Source organism: Lasioglossum baleicum, chromosome 3 (genome assembly GCF_051020765.1).
Source record: "Lasioglossum baleicum chromosome 3, iyLasBale1, whole genome shotgun sequence".
NCBI classification, from domain to species: Eukaryota; Metazoa; Arthropoda; class Insecta; order Hymenoptera; family Halictidae; genus Lasioglossum; species Lasioglossum baleicum.
Genome location: NC_134931.1, coordinates 9,778,286 through 9,802,615, shown reverse-complemented (window position 1 = coordinate 9,802,615; position 24,330 = coordinate 9,778,286). Strand labels below are relative to the sequence as shown.

Below are 24,330 nucleotides of genomic sequence, written 5' to 3'. Positions count from 1 at the left end.
CTGGTAATATCAGAAAACGAGAGACGAGACCTTTTTGTTTCTAATGATTTTTTAATAAAATCTTATAGCGACATATTCTTGATATTTTTCTTATTAAAATGAGTCCAAACACGATACGATTTCGACCATATTTACTCGTTTAATTCGCAATATAGTAAAATCTCGGTTATCGGAACTAACCAGTGGGGCATGAGTGTTTAAATAATAATACTTCTTTATACGTGAAACTCTATATAGATAATGGACATCACTCCGAATGATACCGTGTTTGGTATCATTTTAATCAGCAAAACGTCACAAGTATATTAGTAAACGTTACATAGGAAAATGAATTATAAGGAACGAAGGTTTTGTCATTAGATTAATATTAGTAGGAGCCAAGCAGTTAGGTTATTCGTTTCCTAAACGATTCGTCCTCGTGCCATCGACAGGAAGGGTCAGTCTCGTGCCGCAGACAAGTAAAACAAACAAGATCGTGTAATGGAAGAAAGAAAAGGCTGGTACCGGGTTTCGCAATCGTGCAAATTGACTCGGTGACAAACAAATATGGTCTGAGCGGGCTTGCTCGCGCGCAATCAAATGAGGAGAATTTTCGAAAGCTTCGGAGCTTCGTAAATCCGGTGATCGTAATTGGCTGCCTGCAGGTTGGAATTAGAAGTTAGAGCTGTCACTTAACATTATTAGAAACGAGAGAGCGAGAGAGAAAGGGAGAGTTCAGCTACCATTGACTAGGATCGCGATTTAATGAGAATGCGCGAAACACCGACTTAATTGAGAGAAAAGGGACAACTGGACACCTGGACTCGTTAAATTTATTCGACCGTATTTTGTGCCTCAAGGGTTGCATAAAATGCTGCATTTCATTTCCTGCGACGAAAGGACCTGTCACGTTCACAGTACAGTTTGTTCGCGCCAATGAATTTGTCCCTGTACTGTCGAATGAGTCAATGCGGATTTTTATAGATAATATGGATCGAACATGGAAAAATATCACTGTTATTGACGGGTTTTGGACGGGCGATGGAAAGCGAAAAACTGTGGATGTTCATCGGAAATATTAATAATTTTTTTGTTCTATTTGCAGATGTTTTTGTCATACGGAAATCAGTGAATTCCATTGAACATTTTATCGAAAAATATCTCTTGCAGCATTGAATGGCATAATATGAATTTCCTTTGCCAATAATGCTTCAAAAGGGCAAATTGTCACTATCACTGATAGTTTGTATTAAACAGGAATTATTATAGCCTTTTGCTTTGACAATGGTGGTATAAAATGGCAAATTGCCACTGTCACTGACTTTCAACAACAAACGGAAGGGACAATTGTATAATGTAATTTCCAATTTTTCTTGTACTACTCAAACAAGCTTGGATTAGTGCACTCTATCAAAGCCTGGTTTAAACACTTCCAGCGAACATCTTCAGCATCCTCAGCAGCTAAATCAAAGTACAGCAGGTTTCATTGATCCCTATTAAAGTAGGAAAAAGATAATTTGATGAACCTTGGTCCACGTTCTCTAAATTAATAACCAATTTAGCTGATGTCTTACAGTTTTATCGGTACAAAGAGGGATTTATTTTTATTCACAGAAAAACGCGCAATATTACGACACTTTTCCCGAGTGCTCCAGTAATACAAGCGTCTCAGATATTACTAGAAGCGTTGCCACAGTGAAATATGTCAGGAGTATGAAAGAAAAAGCCATGCTATAAGGGAGATGTTAGCTGAAAACGTTATTTCACTTGAGTTTCCTTTTTTACCCGAGAAAACGTTGAATAGAAAGCCATCAAACTTCGCTTAGCTTCTTTCCGTCAAAAGCAGTTTCACTTCGCGGAACCTATTTGCGAGTTATTCTGCTGAAATTCGTCTTGTTTCGCGGAGGAGAGCTTGATACACCAGTTGGCAACAAATTAATTGCAATTATGGACATCAAACGATTAAAGCACGTCTCTGACGAAATAAACCGATTGAATTCATCGACGTTGTCGTCGCGTCGGAGCTTTCACGTTTAATTACTGCTTTGACGTGAAATATACGGCACATTCCCGTATATTTATTCGAAATCCGCGCCTCAAATGTACGTGCTCGTACAACGTCGCAGATATTGGGTCTCGCGTCTATCTGACACTTAGAAATCTGGTAATTCCGTTGCTTTGCCATGCGCACACCTCCGAAACTGCATGTGGTGCATAAGTTGCGACACGTCTCGAAGTATATCGCGTTAAATAATAGTCGGCTGTTGCAACTTCGTTTGACGGTTGTGAACGGACTCAATTACATGTCAACCGCGGAAATAATTTGACTAGCAAGGTTGCGGATTAGTATTAACACAGTATACAATATAGTATGTATACTTTCCATTTCTTTTCCAAGGTTTCATTATGTTCAATAATGAAAATGTAATTCTCGTTCATTATTTAGGTCAATTTCTCCCAGCAGTCTTCTGCTTTTAATTACAATTCTTCTTGACCCACCTGTCCTTTCCTTTAATTGCAATTTTTCTTGCTGGATTGTACAAATTAATTTGACATTAGCAATTCGTAGAAATTGCAGTTAGAAATTAAATTTTGATCACGAACAAGAATTTAAGGATTACAACATTTTATTTCGAAAACTTTTCTGGAATTCTCTTGTATATTTAAAACAAATTTTTCGGTTTTAATGAGGCACTGTACCTGCTGCTACCCTTGATGTTTACTCGTGAAAATCATCGCCGCAGCCGGAACAATCATAAACGACACGAGGATCGATAATCTAATTAATACTATATGTCCGCAACAGTCGCTTGCAATCATGTATTAACAGCCTCGCGTTAGTCCCGTATAATTAGCATAATTAACACGTTTACCACGGACCACGAGGCCTATTCCGGCTGATTTTCTGTTGCTACGGATTATATTAACAAATTGCGTGGCGATACACCCAAATATAATTACTTAATTAACTTCGTTAAAGGTCATTTTAATCATCGGTTCCATGTGTTCGTTTGTTGGTTATTATAATACATATAACATTCTTACCTAATACATATAATAAGTAACAAGTTAATCTCATTGACTAAGCGACTCCTTGCGATAAAAATAAAATAAATATGTTAATATTTGTTATGTACACCGTTTGTAATAAATACATAAATATCTATAATTCTCATTGTAATGAGAAGAGACAAAACAATTAGGGAAGACAGGAATCAAATAAAAATTTCTTTCTTGGTTAATTTTCATAGGATGAAGAGAATGAATTGATAAACTTTCTTCTTTTTTAATCATCCTATTTGAAAGTACTCAATTTTGCTATAAATACAAAATCAAAATTCGTCTGTGTGTAGTTGGCGTGAAGACAAACGTGTCGAACAGGAAATTGTGGAACCGACAAGGTAATGCGATCGATAGAAACAATTGTCTCCTGGGTTATATTGATCATCAACAGTTATTTCCGTCATGTCCGCTAATTCGTCAAATGATCTCCTAAGTGGCTCGGAACAAGATATCGCAGACAAATCGGCTGGCTACAGATTAATTAAACCAGTTAACCAGTTAGTTCGATAAGTGCTTAGGTGCCATGGAATTTGCGATACAGGCGTATCTGGTGATCGATACTTGTCGACGTGTTCCCTTTAGCGATTTGTCAAGACCACTGTCGCAACGATTCAATCCATTATACCTGATTTGACCTTATCAATTATACATCCCACAATGGCCCGGGCGGCCGATCTAGCAGTTCGTTTGATAAAAAATGAGGATATTATTCCGAAGGCACCGGTGGCCGATCGATATGAAATTTGGAGCATGTCATGAAGAATGTGGAAGGACCCCAAATATAAAATTCTATAATAACTTCGGGTATTTTTTAGTTTTTGAGATATTTGCGAGAAACTACAGCTACTACTACATTGAATTTACGTATGCGTAAAGCCTCCCTCCCACAACATAATCACAGCATAATTTTCCCATTGTGGATGTCATCCAGAATTTGCATATATATTTGCAAATTCTTATTGTTGCTAAATATATCGTACAAAGCATCGAAAACCTATTATGTATGATGCATTTACAATTGAGAACTTGTATCTTCTAAACGCATAAATTGCCGAAGCTAAAATTGCATATCTGAGGTCCTTCCCTATCCCAGATACTACCCATCAAGTTTCATCTTGATCGGCCACCGGTGGCTTTCGGAAGTACAGCCAAAAAGGACTTGTTTCATATCGGTATTTAATGCATTTACACTATTGTCTAAATGTTTAGCAATGCCGAAAATGTTGATATTAATGAAATTTAATAAAAATTATATTTAGACCAAGCATTTAAAAATGAACATTTTGTGTATATGATTTTCGATCGAAAAAATGACTAATTTTCTTTTGTGAACCCTGCAGAACCTATTTAATATTACTAAAAAATTTTTTTTGAAATGAAGACCACTCTTTTACCTTGAAAATGCATACCACAAACTTATAATTACAGTTCGTCATTTATTAAATAAGTAGTTCTTAATGGACTAATGAAAGTTGTCAATGTCATTTCTTTTTGACATGGAATATCTTTTGAGTTCCAAATAGTTCCGCATTTTTACAAATTGGAATATTTTCAGTATACTTTTCCTTGTATGATGTCGCAAGAATTATTTCCACCTTCGTCCTTCTTTACGAATGATTATTGTTTTGACTAATCAAAAAGTTTTGACTAATGACTATTTTGCTATGACTAACATTTAAAAAGACTATTAATCATTTTTTAAATATTAGTTGATTATTGTCCTACTCTGGATAAAGCGTTCCCTCCCAGTGCCGCACAAACCATTTCAGTAGCTTCAACGGCTGATTTCCTAAGCTGGAATGCAAAGAGTAAGCAGTGACGGAAATGATGCATCTCGTCGCTATATTGCTTCAAATTGTTACGTAGGACTGGAAACTCTAACAGCGCTCATCACGTCTCTTCTTAAAGCTAAACGAATGCTCTTTCAGATGGCACCACAATCGGGAAATAATTCGAATTCAGTCAGAAATTATGAACGTAGAAAAAAGGTGGAGGAACTTATTTGCTCACCTAATAGTTAACATTTAGTTAGAAATCACAAAAATTGATATATCGTCTCATATTTGATAAAGATTTTATATTTATTTCTGAAAGGAGAATAGTTGCACCGAAAATTTTAGTGTCAGAGATTGTTATGTTGTCTATAGTTGAATTCGAACAGAGAAGAATCCTTCGATCGAGAGATTGTCTCAGTACATCTGATTCCACGAGCATAACGAACCGGATAATCGAAAAATTAAAGTGTCGCAAGGACGCAATCTTTGTTCCCGGCACGAAATAAGTGACATTAATTCCCGAGGGAATGTACCTGGCGACATTCCTCTCAACAGTTCCCGCGAGGACTGCCCCCGAATAACAATGAACCCTCGAGGCGAACCGCAACGATTCGGTAAAGAAACACGAACCCAATTGTGGTCGTATCGTTTCTGGTCCATGTATATCAGCAATTCCGCTTCACGTTTCAATTATGTTGATTTGTGAGTGAAATTGTAGAAAAAGGCTCGTCCCAGAGATGATTTCGACAAGCAAACTTTGATAAATTAATGTCTTTCATTTCAAATTAAAAGTAAATCCCAAACTTTGGGAATTCGAATCCACATTTCCCAATTCTTCGAAAGCCTCGAGGAATTTTAATTACAACTTTTCAAGATTTGGTAGCTGGTTTGCAAGCTTTTGACGTTCTATGGTGATTTTTGACGGACCGAAAATTCCTGTCTTTGGAATTATACTTCTCGAAGTTCCATTTTGTTGGATAGTTATGTTATACTGTACATACTAGTTTTGAACCCTTTGTAGAAGGAGCTATTTTAAATTGAACATTAAACATTTCTTCCAACCTAGAATAATTCCATTGTATATCATCTCTTTCATTTTATGGATATGAAATTGATATAATACCTCATACAATACTTAAATGTGTATTAATTGATTGGTAGACTGCGGATCTCTATGCAAAATAAGAATGTTCCTCATTGATTGTGGGAAGCAGGAATAAAATAAAAATTAATTTCATCCCTTAATGACATCATTGCATTAAAAACAACATTGCAATGTTCTTGAAGTTTTCTAATTTTTTACTAATGTTTTTATAAGTGCATAAAAATCCGCAGTCTATTGATTAGATACCAACATACTTAATAATGTAAACAATATTCTGAATAATGGTACAGCAATTTTTAATGGCAACTCTGAGTAACCACTCGAGTGCTAAGGGTTAAGATTTGATAGCTAGTTCTTGAGTTTCTTAGGATTCTATAGTAATTTATGACTAGACTGCGGATCTTTCTGCAAAATAAAATTTTTATACATCAATTGCAAGCTGTAGAAACTGGGTAAAAATTTATTTTCCTCATTAATGATTTTTATATGTTAGAAATAGTATATCGGTATTGTTAAATTCTTTCACAATCTCTTTCCTGTTTTGAATTACACCTACTCATTTTTGTCATAAATGCGTAAAATCCACAGTCTATTTATGACACATCAAGATTCCTATTTTTGGAGTCGTCGAATTGTCGAACTTCTGGAGGCTCCGTTTTATTCGATAGCTGTAGTGTACACGTAGATTCTCGATAACACTATCGGTAATGGATAAACTTTGGGTTTCGTGTCACATGAATACCCGTTCAACGAGATTAACGGTGTCCGGAAAGGATTGCAATCGAAATGGTTATAAGTATTAATGCACTAGAAATAACTAAGCGTGCTTCACTCTGGAAAAAGTTTGAGGGAATTGGATCAAGTCCACAGTGAAGATCCACAAAAAGTAAAATGAACGAGAGAGCTTCGAATAGAATTTTACGAATAAAGCTTACACTGCAAATAAAATAAAAGTTGTTTTTGTCGAGGATTTTTATCAACAAGTTCGCTAATAGGATTTGTCTTGGCAATAACCTCCATGTTTGTAAATTTCTATTAAATGTAGCACATCGCCGTATAGAATATTTTTTAGTTAACTTATTTCCCATAAAATTAAGTAGGTGGTAAATGTTGTTGATATTGTAATTGGGTAAAATTAATTGCTTAATGGAATACAAAATTATGACGTCACACAAACCTGCTAAAAAAATGTTTTTTTCTACACATTATTTACAAATTGTATGCATGGGTATTATCAGCGTTAATTAATGCGTGATAGACCAAAGATGTTGGAGCGTAATCAAATATTGTTATTAAAGCGTCGATAATTTCAAACGATGCGCGCGTACAGCAAAGCAAGCTAAAATTTCGGTAGAAAACCTTGTCAAAAGCGGTTCACGATGTCCTGGATGTAACTAAATTGCAAATTCCGCGCGTGCGAGCGCTCACATCACCAGAAAAAACGTGTAATAAATATTACGGATTTTATTGGAAAACAATAACGTCCTTCAGCGATATAGATATTCCACAATTTCAGTCACTTTATTTTCTGTTATTGGTTTTCACGCAACACACCATTATAACATTGTGCGGAACAATATTAATAAAACGAGACTTTCCATTGTTATTTTTACCACGTTTAATTCCTCCAGTAGAAAATAAAATTTAACTCGGTTTACCATTCTCGGAATTCGAAACTTCAAACTGGACTGGAGTTATGTACATTTTTCAAGACCATAAACAATCCAGTTCTGTAATATAATCTTTATTAATTGGAGAATTTATTACGCACAATGCACAAACAGAATAAAATCTTTCTATTTTTCTTCTTTGAAATACGAACAATAACATGTTAATGCATGTATTTTCCCAAAGTGAATATGATCTAGTTTTAATGTTTTAACCATTGCGTACGACTTCACTATCATCTACAGAAATTAATAACCTCCAAATGCTTGCATAGAACAAACATATAAAACGAGAGAATGTTGACCGATCGATCGATTATTAATTGGTACCAGAGCAGAATAAATCGGTAAACGTGGTAGCTTTTAAACTCGCTATCGATTCCAGATGTCAATAATGCTTGCGTTAACATCGTAATCTCTATTAAAACGGCTACGAGCCTCCGCCTGACGGTGAAAATTTAATCCGACCATTTACTGCTTGCTAATCATCTTGCCGAGATATTGCACATCAGGCTAGAATTCATTCCGTATTTGATCGTTTCTGGGAAACGTTCGGAAGTCAAAACTTAACAATAGTGATCATGTATAAATCAACTATAAGTCTAGAACATAGTTTCAACATTTTTCTATTGAGCTTGTTATTTAGAAAAATATCATTAAGCTTCCAAGAAGTATCTCAATAGTAAATTTCAGATTTTAGAAAAATTGCCGATAGAACAGCTAACAAAAATCCATACATTATGCTTCATAGGGTCGTTGTGAGTGGGAACCTCCAATCTTCAAATTTATAGCAGATTCAGTCATGAAAAAAATATTTCCCACCTTTTTAGGGGTGTTTCAGTGTACATACAGTATTTTTTAGAAGAAACATTGCTTGTTTTTCCAACCTGTTGTATTATGCTGGAGCTTCTTAAAAATAAATGAACAATGGATTATGAAAGTACAGGCTTGGAGGCTTATCATAGAAAAAAAGAATGAACGTTGCGATAGTTAAGACTTTAAATTTCAAGCTTTTAAATTAATTCAGGTTTAGAATTTTATTTTTTCAATCGAGAAAAATATACACTTTGAATATTTTTCTTTGAATGCACTTTGAAATTGTCAATTTAGTGGTTCGAATATTTTTTTTCCAACAGATTAAAAATATAATTGATTGTCCCGAAGATCCTCCAGCCACGTTTGTAAATACTCGCACATAAAATTCGAGTGGTGTGAGATTGCAACAGGACATCGATGTTGTTGTGGTTACAAGATAATCTCTAGGAAAGTGATCGATGGAATAGAAAGCTCCACGTGGACCAGTCATAGTTCTTTTCCGTTCACGCAGCAAGCTCCAACCTATCAATTATATTCGGCCCCGGAAATATTAAAGACGTGCAAGAGACGCGGTCGATCGATAATCGCTTCGACGTTCACAGGATGTTTAATGACAGAAACGTGGCGGCGCAGTAGAATCCATCCGTCTAGGTGTGTATGCAGGCCGAAACGATTGATCTCTAATGTCCTAATCGTGATTTGTTCGAAGATTCGCCAAATTATGTCTGCCGCCAATGATTCGTCGCGATGCTGGTTTCCAATTAGGCAGGTAGACAACGATATTACTCAACCGGAAATTATCGTGGTGCACGAATTAATCGATAGAAGCTTCCGAAAACAAACATTCGAACGCGGCGTTCGCGCGATTTGCCGCATCCCAGACGAAAATTTGTTTAATTAATCTTTTTGCTAGCAGGAGTCAGTGAACTAGAGAATGTTTATCTCATTTAGCTTAAGTAATATTTTATAAAAATTGAAAAGTAACTTTTTATAATCTTATCAAGCGACTCAAAATTTTCAAATAAATTCACACAGAAGAGCTAACATGTAAGTTGAAGTTAGAGGTTTCTGATGATACAATACAGAAAGAAGTGATGTCCTAGAAAAGCAATTTTTCTTATCCTCAACAAGTGTTGTAAATTTTTGAGAAAAATTACTGACATACAGCAAAAGTTCATTTATTATTTTCTCTTTGATTCATTCCGATACCTTACATAGTCACCGACAAACGCAATTATAAAGTTACGGGAGTCGTATTACGTTTTACGCATACAGGAGTCGTATTACGTTTTCCATTATAAACGTGCACTGATGAAATGAATATCAGGTAAATCATATTATTCAATGCAATTTCATATTCTCTAAATTTAATGAAATTAGTTACGATCGACAAAACGGTATATTTCCCTAAATTTATTTGTAAAAGCGAGAATTCGTACAAACACTCGCAATATGGCAATTCAAATACGTAATTATTCAACGTACGGCTGCCATTGCCCGACCGTTTTCCTCGAATTGAACTCGACGAGTTTATGTACGACCGGTTAATCGCAACCACTGAGGATCCTCCCTGCAGTCGTTTGTGTTTGTACGCGCGAAAATAACGCCCACGCGTCTTTTATAATTCGCCCCTGACTCGAGACTAACATATTCGTAATTACTGGCAAACGGTGTTGAGAACTCGACATCCTCTCTTCCTCTCTGTCATGCCACCCCTCGATCCAAGTTTCAGTTACCTCCAGCGTTATAAACTCGACGCGATAGTCGCGAGCTGATTCGAGTTGCAAACACGAACAGAAGTTAAACTCGCGCGTTAGGCGAAATGTAGCTGATTGAGCAACGATGAAGCCAAGGCTAAACGAAATTTCTCGTTCGGACGTTTTTGGATTACTGTGTTGATTCGAATTGCACCATTAAAATGCCCATGATACTATTTGGTACGGTGGTTGTCATGAATTTTGAGAAAACTATTTGCAAATTTTAAATTGAAGTATTACTCCCGGTAGAAAGTATTCAAAACAATTATTTGCACGTATTATACGTTGTACATGTTGCATGTGTCTAAGACAATTACTGTTACACTGTATATTAAACGATATTTTAAAAAATAATTAATTGTCTACGTACGAAATTATAAAAAGATTCCACAACATAACCCAAGTGTAATACAGTGTAGTACACCGGATTTAATCAAAATACAGAATTTATACAGTTTGTTGGAAAATATTTGACACGTACTTTTTTTTAGCTGCTGATATTCGCGTTAAGGGGTGAAAATACTCGCCCCTATGTGGTCAGAAAATGTTATATATTTAATCATTATTGTTAAATGAGAAAAACAAAAGGCTCGTAGATCACGTACACAAAGTTACATAAATATCGATAAACAATTAACAAGATATATTGCAAACAAAAGATGAATTTTTAAAATATTGTTTGAACAAGTAAATTTTTCTGAAATCTTTTTATATAGTACATTCCTTGCTCCAAAACACTCCAACTATTAAAAAATCATGATCCTAGACCCTCTAGTTGTCGAGATATTAGCAGAAATAGGGTTCGCACCCCAACTTCGAGGGCTATTTTCACCCCTGAACATAAATGTTAGCTGCTAAAAAGAAATACGTATCAAATATTTTTCATTTCATTAAAAATTTCATTAAAATCGGTGTGTTACACTTGGGTAATGTTCCTTGTCAGTCAAAGATATCACGTGTCTCGTATGCCATACTTGATTATTATTTATATCTAGACTGCGGAATTGTATGCAAAATAAAAATTGTCTGCTTTAATTGCAGGATAAAGAAGGTACATAGATATCTATTTCTTTTCTCAATAATTTTAATCTGTTGAAGCTAGAATAGTTACGACTATTCTATGTTCTACGACTATTCATATGTTCCAGAATTCTCAGGAAACTTCTTAGCCGGAATCATACGTTAAACTCACATTTGCTCAGAGTTTGATAAATTGCTAGTCGCCATTCTGTTCGTTAATATGAAGGTACGTTGAATCCTGTTATCCGAAATGTACTTATGCGCACGATGCATGCAAAATACATGCAAGTCAGAGTGCCGCGCGTAAGCTGGTTTTCATGCTGCGGACTCCAGTTTGCGAATAGATTCCTATGGGGAACGGATACGCGCATAAAATTCGTCGGAACACAATGGATCTTGATGGGAGGGATCGATCGATCGTAAAACCGAGGGCGTTTCGTGGTTTTTGCAAAACCACGGAAGGATCAATAATTTATAATGTTGGAGAGAGCTGATTGCGCGTGTGCCGCGTATCCGAAAAATGACACACCCATCATGCTTCTCACGATCTATTCAAAACAGATAATTAATATATTATTTTAGCGTAACGCCACCATATTTTTCCAAATACTATAATACTATATCCTAATAACAGTGTAATATTGGCAAAAATTTGCATTGACAAAAGTGCTAGAAATGGTATTCATGCACAAAAAATATGATGACGGTATGTTTCTGGAAAAAAGCGTCGAGAATATGGATGGTTTTATGGAAATTTTGGTGAGCGAATATTCATCTATGTATGTTACAAAACGTGTAGGAGATAGGAAAAATAAAATATTTTTGAAGATGGAACATACGTTTACCTTGTTTTTGGTTTTGTGAATAGGTCGATAAAAGTGGAGGATCTTTAATCAGAAAAATTTTCAATATAATTATAGATAAGTAATTTTGTATTCACACAGGTACGCTTTTCAAACACCGTCGGATGTAATTGACTTTCAATTAACTACGCTGGAATTCAATATTTCCTGGCCGGGCAGGCCTGTCCCCGTTTATCCAATATCGAGCTCAGCCAAGTGGTTCTTATTAAAACCGCACGAAATTGCTCTAGCCACCGATCGAATACCTTAACTTCCGTAAAAATCCTTTTTCCCTTAAATTGAATTTAATTCAGCGAATTTTGGGTTTTTAATTGTTTCGATGGAATTAATAAAGCACCTTTCAGTATAGTAACTATATTTCATGAATTTATCATTTTTAGATAGTCGTTCTTTATGCAAATTTCGTTTTATACGAGTCAAATTAAAAATAAAGATACAATTTCTTTTATTGACCGTAAAGTTTCTTGTAATAAAATCATGGTGTATCTAATTTATTCGATCATGTCTGTGAAGCATAGTTGAATTCGAAGCAGGTTGCTATACAAGATGAAGTCCAGTTAATATATTATTATACATGCACTTATTAATATCAAATAATTGATCCTTATGCACCAAGCAATATTCACATGTCATTTCATAAATATAAAAGAATTCTTTCGTCGACTGTAGTGTTTCTTCCAGCAACAATAAAACAAGACCACTCTTAACTATTATTATAAGACACATTTCCTTGCATTTATCTCAAAAAGACTCATAGATATTGTTTACAAGGTCATCGATGGTGTGAAATACAGCAGTCCCCATTCGAATCGGGTGCCTTAATTAAATCCGGCGCGTCCAATCAGCGTTCGAACGAAATTCCCGGCTTGTTTAATTGTCCCCTTTGCCAAACGAACAACCAGAGAACTGAAAAAGCTGGAATAGTTTGTGCGCTTTGATTCATTCTCTATCCGAATTTCATGCGAATCATCGTTACTGTTGCTGGTCCGATGGAAATGCAAGAACAAAGGCAATGTTAAAAGAGAAGCAAAAAAAGATGGAACAGCTTTCCATTTTCGCAAGGCTTTCAGACCAGCTCTCGACCGGTCTACCTGTAACGTGTGTCGATTAAAGAGTTCATTGCTCATGCATGGCTGTCGAAACTCGAAACACTGTGACAACGGGATAATTGGCTAATGGAGTTGAGCATTCGGTTGCAAAATAGTATCTGTGATGCAGTGCAGTCTTAATCATAGAATTATGATTTTGTTTCTGCGGAAACAATTGGATAAAAGAAAGAAATCCATTCATTGTATAAAAAATGATATTCGTGCTTATTGAAATTTTAAAATGAATGGTTTTCTAGTTAGTTAATCAATGATCATGCTTATGATCATTAAGGTTAGATTTACAAAACATTGAACGTGATTATTTTATATTATTATACTTTATAGAAATACCAAGAATGTATTATTCAAATGCTTTAGTAATTTTTAAAACAATTCATGTCAAAGAAATAAATTTATTGAATGCTTATAAATTAAAAAAATTTCAACCCGCCAGAATGAACGGAATTCTGCAGCTTTAACGTCAAAAAATCAATTGAACAGATCTTAAGGAACTTGAATAGTTCCTTAAAAAGTGATTTAACCGCAGAATTTGATTTATTTAACACTAAACCTACCACCACCGGTCAAAATGACCGATTCCAGATCTTTTATTTTACAATTATTGAAGTAATAGAAATGATTTCATAAGGAATTGTTGTATATACAGGGTGTTTAGTAACTTTTGGTACAAGCGAAAAGGGAGCGATTCTACATGAAAAAATAAGTCGAAAATATAAAACAAAAAATTTTACATGTGAGGCTTTGTTTTCGAGAAAATCGATTTCGAATTTTCGCCGGGTACATCGTTTTCGAGAAAATCGAGTTTGAAGTTCCGCCAGATTCACGTGCTTTAGTATATGCAGACGCGTCAGACGATTCCTATGCAATAGCACGTGTATCCGCTGCATTTTCAAACTCAATTTTCTGGAAAACGAGTTGGCAAACATAAAAATTTTGTTCTTTTTTTTCAACTTATTTTTTCAGGTAGTATCACCCCCTTTTTGCTTGTACCACCACTTACCGAACACCCTGTATATCTTCAGTAGAGCATGTACTACAATAGGGGCCGCACAAAGTCTAAATAAAATAAATCTTGTCATTTTTATAAGGGAACATGTGTGTGTGTGTGTACCAGTTACTTTCAAGGGTCGGTAGGTTTAGTGTTAAAAAAGGAATTCATTTTTTAATATGTCCAATACAGTGTTAATCTTGTTTAATCATACACTTAAATTGTATGTAAATACATGTGAAGCACTTAAGCATAAATAAAAGGCTTGTGGAAGTAAGTTTCATTTTTATCTAAAATGTTTCAGTAAAATTATTCAAGGGAGTATAAACGTAATGTTTACATCACATCTTGACTTTGATCTAGGAGCCTACGACATTTAAACGGAAAGTTTAATTTCGGTCTGCATCTCCAGGGAGCGATACGTGTTAAGTAGAAACAGTCGGCTAAGGTCAGACACATCAGCCAATGGTACTCTACAAGTCAAATAGAAATGTATTCCTCCTCCTAATAATTCTAATTAGCTGGAAATAATGTTACAGTGTTCTTACATTCTTTTTCTGAATTTTTAAACCATTCTTCGTCAACGTACAATACACTTATAAACAGTAATTAAAATTTTACTGCAGCACCTCATAAATATTTCCACTTTCATGCTCTCTCTCTCTGTCTCTCTCTCTCTCTCTCTCTCTCACCTTCATGAAAATTAAAACGAAGAAATTTATTTCAGTATGTAAATAATGAATATATTCTAAGAAATAACAATTTTACGCGCACTAAGGATCTTCAGCCAATTCTAACTATTAACGAACAGGGAATTAGCAATAATTAATATCACCCTGAATTAATCCTAGCGGACACTGTATTTGCAATGCGAAAAGAACAAACATAATCCCCTCGGATTAGCAATCCTATCACGACGCTAATGATTTCACAAACTCCACATCGAAATCAATACACGTTCGCCGTGTATTTACGGGCCATAATTCCGTGAAATTGACAGAATACGGATAATGCATGAATTCCGTTCTTCCGTTCTACATATCTGTCGCGAAATAATCTGACATTGCGCGTCGGTTTTTCCGGGAAAATCATGTTCACGTGCTAGTGGAGGTACCTGGTGATACATTTCAAACCAAAATGAGCGATACTAGCAGCGACATTCATTTTATTGCTCGAGAATAATACCGGCGACTTATTTATACCCAGTGTGATAAATTGTATCATCATTTATGTACTGTGCAGTTGGGCGCTGAACGATGTTTCATGTTGAACGTGAGATCTTCCCACGATAAGCTCTCGGAGAGCATTGGGGAAGATAGCCTTCATTTATTCAACTTCAGAAATGTATTTAAGTATACGTTTTTGAAAATATTGCAGATGTGTGAACAGCTATAATTTTGTAAAAAATACAAGAACGCAGTAAAACAATAAATTTAAAATGACTTTATAAAAATGAATCAAGTTAAACGAATTTAAAAAAACCATTTCTTAAAAATTAATCTAAAGTAATTTTATTGTGTTCACATGTTTTTGAAAACCACTGTATAGACTTAAAAACATGAACAATATTTTTATATCGCTTCAAATGTTGCTTTGACAAAATCATTTTGATAAAAATGTTGTAAAAATATATATATACATATATACTGTTGTTTATAGTTTTACTGAAAATATTTAATTTTAAAATGTATAGAAAAATGTATAACAGCAATTAAGTACATCAATGAATTTATGACTCGTTATATTATAAGTTTTTTAATAGATGAATTTTTATTTCGCTAGAGCTGCCGAATCCAAATAAATAATAGAAATATTTTTAATGCGTGATGCACTGTGATCGCAGCAATTTTAAAATTTCTGCAACACTGCACACGTGCCACAAATTGCAGCTTCTTCGTTTCTGTCGCAATGATGTTACGTAGCGTTGTAACCGATATGATTTCATTTCCCGGGAGTGTTTAACACAGTGCAACAGCTTTTTCTTTGAGACACTCGGACTCGTCTGCTTCGTCTTCGCGTCACGATTTACTGTGAGAAATAACCGCTGCGAATGACAAATCCTAGAAGACAAAACGGCGGCGCGTCGTTGCGAAAATTGTGCTCTCGTCTATGAAAATAACAGTTCTCTCGTTTCGCTCCTTATCCGATTAGCTTCGACGGAAAAAGTTGTAATTTTTAGCTGCTCTATGCAAATCGTTAGATTTCCGAAATGTTAGCTTTCACTGCAGATCTGGGAAAATAGTGCGAGATTTAATTTAACGTGGCTGCAGTCTTATTTCTCTGAAAATGTTCATAATGTTTCGTTTAATCGCAATTTGCTCACACAAATTAAAGAAAACAAATTATCTCCACTTTTGAGAACGTGAAATTGCTGCATATTTCAAAATGTTCATGAGGTTTAATTTAATTGCAATTTGATTTATGAAAGAGTATATTCTCTTCAACCTTCGTGGTTAATGAAGAAACAATATAATTATTACAGTATTTCTAACATTTTGCAAGAAAGTTTTCTCTGTTTTTTAGAACATGAAATTTAGTAGAATTTAACGCAGCTTCATTTTTACTTTAGGAAGTTTCAGTTAAGTGCAACTTTATTTATGAGAATGTAAATTTGCAAGAGCCTCTGCAGCTGCAAATAGTAAAATTGTAAAATTCATTGTAATTGTATCAACGAGTAATAAAATCTTTTGAGTATTTTTAACAATTTCTAAAAAGAACTTTCTCTGCTTTACCAATTGCGAATTTTAATGTAGAATTGAATGCAATTGTTTTTTTGTTAACCTAATTAAAGCGTCCATGAAAAGAAAATCCCTTTCAGCTTCAATTTGTTTAAATCTTCTTATGTAACATGTTTGTAACACAATGTTTGAAATTTTTCTAAAAAAAAATTCCCCTTGTTTACCGATTCACTGGTCGTCATGTATGGTGAAAAATGCTAAAACTTTCGTTTCAGAGAACGGTAATGTATATTTAACGGCGATGAAAATAACTCTGGCAGGTGAAGTCACGGTTTTATACGACACGTGCGAAACAGGTAAAAAGTTTTATGTGCGTTCGTTTAATAAAAACAGGAAAGTACTTTGGTTTTCTTTCATTGCTTTTATCGCGGCACGTCAGACGTTTAGTATGACGGCTAAAATACGTTTATGTACAACGTTCTTGTTTAATAATGTCAAAAATCGTCTCTTACACATTATTGTGCAAAATAAGAAATCTATTTACTACTGTTCACAGTTCTAAGATATAGCTTCTCTCGAAAGAAAAATTCTTTTTTCAAAAAATTCCTCTTTCATTTTACTTGTTGATAAATCGCAGATATTAAAGCTTTTATCAAAAGACTTCAAAAATTTCAAGATCTATTGTTCACAAAATACTCTTACGAATAAACGATTACGTTAGCAACTAGAATTTTGACACCTGAAATGACTCGTCAAACATAAAAACAGATGAATGTAACAGTAACAACTAAGTAAAACGTTGCAACAGGAAATTGTAAATACACTCTTAAATGGAAGAAGCAACTCAATATTGCTGTTCTCGACGTGGCCTCCAATTTACAGTTCCAGTACTCCCGTTTAACAAAATTCTCCTCGACATTTTTCAAGTACCATCCCCTAAGTAAATTAGGCAGAAGTTTCCTGCGAGAGAGAGCAAACTTGTTGTCAGACAACTTCAAATTCAAAGGCAGAAAGGCTGTAACTGCTACAGGACCACGAAAATCCTTTTCCAAATTCTACCATATCGAACTCGTTACAAGACGATTGTATTCGCGAGATATCTCTCGAAAATAAAATTCTAGAAATTCCGGTCGACTTCGCGAAAACGAATTTGTTCGATCGACGATTAAAGACATATCCTGTTTCCTTCTATCTTGGCGATTTTGCCGCTCCAATGCTGACGTAATTGCTTCTCCGAGATCCGATATCCAATATATACAATATTAATGAAACACTTCAGAAACTGTAGGAAATTTGGACAAGTCCAGTTTTCTATTCGTTACGTTCGACATTTTATAGATTTTCTCTTCTTTCATTCGATTTTTGATCGAACGCTGGGAGGATCAAACAAGCTATTAGTAAATCTATGATATTCAATGTACAATGAACATGCACAATGAGCATGCACAATGAACATGTACAGTGAATATGTGCAGTGAATATGTGCAAGGAACATACACAATCTAATCTGGTAATTATGTACTTCGTGCTTTTGAAAAAATGTTTTTCCTATGGAAGCCGATAAGATTTGGGTGAGAAAATGCCAAAAATCAATGTTTCCATCCTGGGTGATTAGTGGTTCAAAAGTTATGAGTGTTTAAAGTTGAGCAATTTACAATGCAATTGACAGGTAACAGTGCCGCCATGTTGCCTATGTAGTGAGCTTCGTGCGCCGCTTACCGAGGGGGGCCGCTGGCGCCGATAATACATAGCGGCTATCTTTAAGATGTACACTTTGTTCAATTTTGCAATGTTGATGTTGTCTGTGCAGAAATCAATTTACAATATAATATAATGGTGCTACTGTTTTTAAACAGTTGTATAATGTATACAGTTTTCACAATTCTATCTCATTTTTCATCAAACGTTTTAATTCTGAGTTAATAGATACCCAATAATAATAATAAGAAATGATCATAACGTGGTTAAAAATCAACTTTTTTTTCTCATCCACCCAATGAAATGAAAGGTTTAATACATAGTTAACACACGAGGGATCAGTTCTATTATAATATTAATTGTATTAGTACAATTATTTTGATACTCTTCAATAAAATAGTACAAACATGAAGTACCAATAAACCCAACACTTTCGTCTATCAATTTCCTCGTAACAAACTAGAAAGGAACGCGTAGAAATTGCAAAACAAACAGTTCCCCTTGAATCGTCTCGCACCTCAAACCGCGATATTTCGAAACAGGAGCACCGACATTTTTCCTTGAAGATGTTGCGCTTCAATTTCTCGTTTGTCCCTTTCCCTCCACAGGTTGGAAGAAATGTGGAGGACTTGGGAACAGATGCTTTTTCGCAACAAAAGAACGGCGAACGGGGATTCGGTAGATTGCTCGACCCGAGAAAGTACAACGACGACGCCGTTCGCAGGCTTCTGCTATTATCAGCACCGGCTGATGTCGCATTTCCGGTGATTTATTGCCACTTGGTTTTTATATTTATTTGTCTGCTAGGGTTCTTCTCTCTCTCCCTATCCTCCTAACCAACCCCGATTCATTTGATGATTATTGCCCGTTCAGCGGAACGGCAGCGAAAAACATCCTCTCCTCGAGGATTCGCCACAGAGAAAGGAAGAGAGACTCGGTACACACACACACACACACACACACACACCAACAATAATGCTGCGTAACGAAACGATGCTAAAGTTAAAAAGGACCAGAGTTGTGCAGAATTACAATTGAATTACTCCAGGAATTATAATTACATAGTAATTTAATTACATTGTAATTCAGTTATATTGTAATTTATAATTCAGATCTTCATTCAATTAAATTACAATGTAATTCGTAATTGCAATTGGAGTACAATTACAAAATACTTTGTAATTAAATTACATTAATTTCGAATTACGGTGTAATTAAATTAAAATTAAAAATTGAAGAATAATAAAGTAATAAATAGGTAAGAAGAGGTTGAAAAATCCATGTGAAGGTTTCAAACAGAAGGAATTTATTATTTATAAATTTATAATATCTAAACAGAAATAACTTCTGCGTTACACATTTTTTATTATTATTATTATTATTTTATTATGAACGAGGGTGAGGAATAGAAACTACGCCGTACAGACAGCAAACAAGTATATGAAAGAAAAACATAAAAATATATCGCACTTCTTCAAAGTTCTGGGCTATTTGGAGAGCTAGATTTCAATTATATTGTACTTCAATTATATTGTATTTCAATTACACATCTGATTAAAATACTTAAAAATTGAATTAATTGAATGGTTTGAATTACGTAATTCAGTTACGACGTAATTCGGTGGTGTGGCATCTTGCGGTGTATTCATTTTCCACCTGCCCGGTTTTGTTGCTTCGATATTCATGGAATTTAATACTCATCTCGAAAGCACATTTCCTGCGCACTACGACATTAAGAGAGCTAAAAATAAGGGGTCCTTCGCAATTATTTGGTGTAGAAACCTGGGTGACAATTCTTTTCCGAAATTTTTAGGAGGGTTTAGCAAGTGCTTGGGACACGTGTACAATTTTCTTTTATCGTTGGAAAATAAGCGGTAGCAGTGGTTGTGTAGAAATATTTTTCTAAAGCTGCGTGGGGGGAGTGAAATAGAGAGTATTGTTCAGTCTTCCATTTTTACTACGTTTTTATTAGCTTGCTTTCTTGTCTGTCTGTCTGTTTGTTCGGTACATGCAATTGATTTTAAACTAACTTCTCTATGAGCTAGAGACTTGCAATATTAACAATGCAATATTAAAAAAAAGCTTTTTCTAAATTTAACCGTTACACCTCCCCGCGCGACGCTCGGAAATAATAGCTATGAAAATACTTGTAAGATTTAAAACGAAAAACGTGGGGCGCTTGCATGAATAATTCACCTAAATCACTAACAATTTTATTGCACTGCAAATGATATGAACTGTTATGCAAGTTTTCTCAACGGCAGCTACTCTACACTCCTTACTATGTATTATTTTGCACCTCACGTTTTTCGTTTTAAATCTTACAAGTATTTTCATAGCTATTAAATATTCACAAAATCACAAATTTTTAGAACTATCTGTACGGGGTTAGGAACCTGTATGGGGCTAGGAGAAATTATTTTATACTTTTTAGTCCGTTTTAAAAACGTGGTATTTTAAAAAAAATTTATTTTTATTTAAAAAATAAACGTACAAAATTGATAAAATGGTGGGACTATGAATAAACGAATTTTCATATTGTTCGTTCAGAAAAACATTGTTTGATTTACTTCACTCATAAATGTTTTAAACGTTTTACATTCACCGATAACAGTTAGCTATTTTTTAAGTCACACACACAGGGACATCTTGATTAAGCGAATAATTTTTTCTGTATCATACACGCCAATTTTAAATAAATGTTTTCCCTGCCAGCCGTTGACGCATCAGTAACTTCTGTAACTTCATTATTTTCATGAATCGAAGCGAATCTATTTACTTGAATGAAACACAATACAAAGAATCGATTTATCAATTTTATACAGCATTGGTTATTTGGAATCTCCCTTTCTCGGAAAACAATTTCAAAATGGTTAGGCAAGTACCGGTTACAAGGAATGGCGTGATTTGTTTGCTCAACTTTTGTGACGGATTGACGTTTCATTTCGTTCGGACGGATTGTGAAATGCGTCGCATCGGGGCCACGGATCACAGGTGTGCAAAGTTAGTTAACTGACAATTCCATTTTTCTCTCGGAAATAAAATTTGATGCGAGCGGACGCCACGTGTGTTCTGACTGTTTTAATTAACGACGAAAAAGAGTCTGTTATTTCTTTGAAACTGTGTTATGGATAGATTTAATTGAGCATGAAATTTTTGTTCTTTCAGAGTTTAGTAAAAATTGAATTTGTTTCAATGAAATCTAGCACGAAGCTCCGTTTGATCGAATTGATACATTGATTTTAATGTAATGCTAGGTCAAACTGGAGTGTTAAAAATATTATATGCATGGAAATGCTTTATTTACAATTTTTATTCTAGAAAATTGACACCATGTGGTTACCTCGGTTTAGTCCTACATTGTCAGACCTAACGTTTCATTTGAGGTACAATAAAACAGCGTAAAATAATCGCAGATCAATTTTTCAGATGCTATTGCAAAGAGGAGATTTCTCTTTAAAAGACCACATGGTTTGAATTTGTTAAATTCTAAAAGAGGACATTAATTTTCTTACTCTGTTCTATACTAAAAAAAAGAGTTGTTGAAAAATCTAATTTCCAGAGTGTGAAAGTAGAAACTTCGCTTTGAAGATGAAGACAAAATATTCTATCATTTTTGTCCAGGAATTTATAATATAGTGATCCCTAAATTCTGTGAAACAGTGTACATCCACGAAGCTTATCCATGAATCTCTTCATTCTAGTGCGTAACATGACAAAATGGCGCAACTCTCACACTTCAGCGCTCACTAGCCTTTAAAAGGCCACTTTCGCACACACATACACACAATGTCCAGTATTTTTATTTTTAAGTGTTAATGAGTTCCACCGTAAGTAAAGGTCTAAAAAATGCTCGTGTAATAAAACTGTACATCTCAGAGATTTTCAAGCTATAAAAGAAATTTATTAGAGGAGAATGTAACCCAGTGAATGGTTCGAGTCACCGAATTTATGGTTTCGTTGTTTGGCACGTGACAATTTGTCTATATGAAAATCGTGGATTCCGATTAGGACAGTTTACACAGTACGCTCGATAAGCGATATTGATTCGCTGTGAAAATTGTCCTGCTACGCAGTTTGTTATCAGAATATTGTCCCTCTGGATTGGATAACCTACCAATAGCCACCGCCATCGGTTCTATATGCCTCTGTACGCAGCATGACAACGCGATGATCGAGAGAACGTTTCGTGAAAGGATTTTCGAGGAACGACGAAAACAAATTACTGTTTTCGATCATAATTATTCGGTCGCAAGTTGATGCATTTATAACCATGCCTGACTCGAAATATCTGCTGTATTCGAAACTTCGACGCTATTCAAAGCACATGATCGCTAACATGAGGACAATGCACCTCCTAAGCGGAAAATAAAATTATACTACCTCTGCTATATTGCCTCTGGCAATAAATATTCGATCAGAATCGTGAATGTATTTCTGAGAAGAATTATTTTGGCGTTCGAAAGATAGAGAAGTTTTAATAGCATCGTTGACAAATGTTAATAAAACGACGAATACTCTAGTCGTTTTACTAAATACAAAATAAGACACTATTCGTTGATATGTAAAGATTATAGTCTCCTGATTATAATCACTGTTTTATGAAAGAATTCAATTAAAATATATGAGAATATTTTTAAATATTTCCAAGGATGTGTGTGTGTGTGTGTGTAGACGACAATCAAAATTGTTGATGAAACTTTTTTATGGAAGTGATTGCAACGCGTTCCTCGAACTGATATAAAATATATGAATAATTACAGTAATAGACATTTAATTTGCTTCGTCGATTATTTTTTGCCAGGAAAAATTCAAGTTGTGATTTATACATATCACATTTAGATTTTTAACGTTTCATTAAGTAAAGAAAAATGTAACACATGTGAAAATTGTTTCATATGATGGTCTTTTTTTGTAGTGGTACTTGTGAGAGTCAAACCAGTTGACCAATAACCCGGTGTCTTAATTTGCGAAATTTTATGAAATTATGCTAAATTTCGTAATGGGATTTCAAGAGAAGATTATACGAGCAATTTTGAAAACTTATATTTGCAGAGTTCAGTAAATATGAATTATTATCTATCGCTATCAGCCGACACTTGCATAACGTTAATATAGTGAGAGGAAGGAGTTGCGAAACATGTTCCTGAAATATGTTTTCCAACTCCGCCGAACTAAAGTTCACTATTTATCCACTGGATTAATTTTTCACTTCCGTCATGAAACTTTAGTTCTCGATTTGGAATTGAAATTTTTTCTATGTACTGAACTGTGAGAGAGACAGCTGCCGGAAAAATGTTAAAATGTCCTACCCAATGAACCTAACTTCATAATCCCTTAACAGCACGTTTCCAAACAGAGTTTCACAGTTCATTATAGAAATTATAAAATTCGATGTTGGTTCTAGAGTTCGTTACAGAAATTTGTGAAATTTTGTGTTGACAAATGAGTAAGTCTTTTTCAATTTAATAGACTTTTGATTAAAGAAACTTTTTTTGAGAAAGTAGATTAATCCTTTAGCTACTGGTATATGTTCACAAATATGTCTGTCTAAACGCAAAACAAAAAAGAAAGAAGACCCCCGTTCCCGGCATAATTTATCAAATCGCTTATTGACGACGGTCGTATCTTACGAAAGTTTCGTACCGTCGTCTATACACGATACTCGTAGTTAAAGAGTTAATCAAGAGTCTACGCGAGGGAATTGCTTACGTGTTTAATGGTTCGCAATTTCAATTGCATTATTTTACATATTAAACAGACTTCGATGTTGAAAAGCTCGTTAATATGGTTCAAACGCGTTGTAGTTGAT

The 24,330-nt window shown here is 34.7% G+C and overlaps 1 protein-coding gene across 1 annotated transcript in view; it reads right to left on the bottom strand.

Annotated features, from left to right (window-relative positions):
* The window catches only part of Sytbeta (Synaptotagmin beta), a 124,301-nt gene that overhangs the window by 98,913 nt on the left and 1,058 nt on the right, over window positions 1-24,330 (bottom strand). The gene's annotated exons all lie outside the window — the stretch shown is intronic.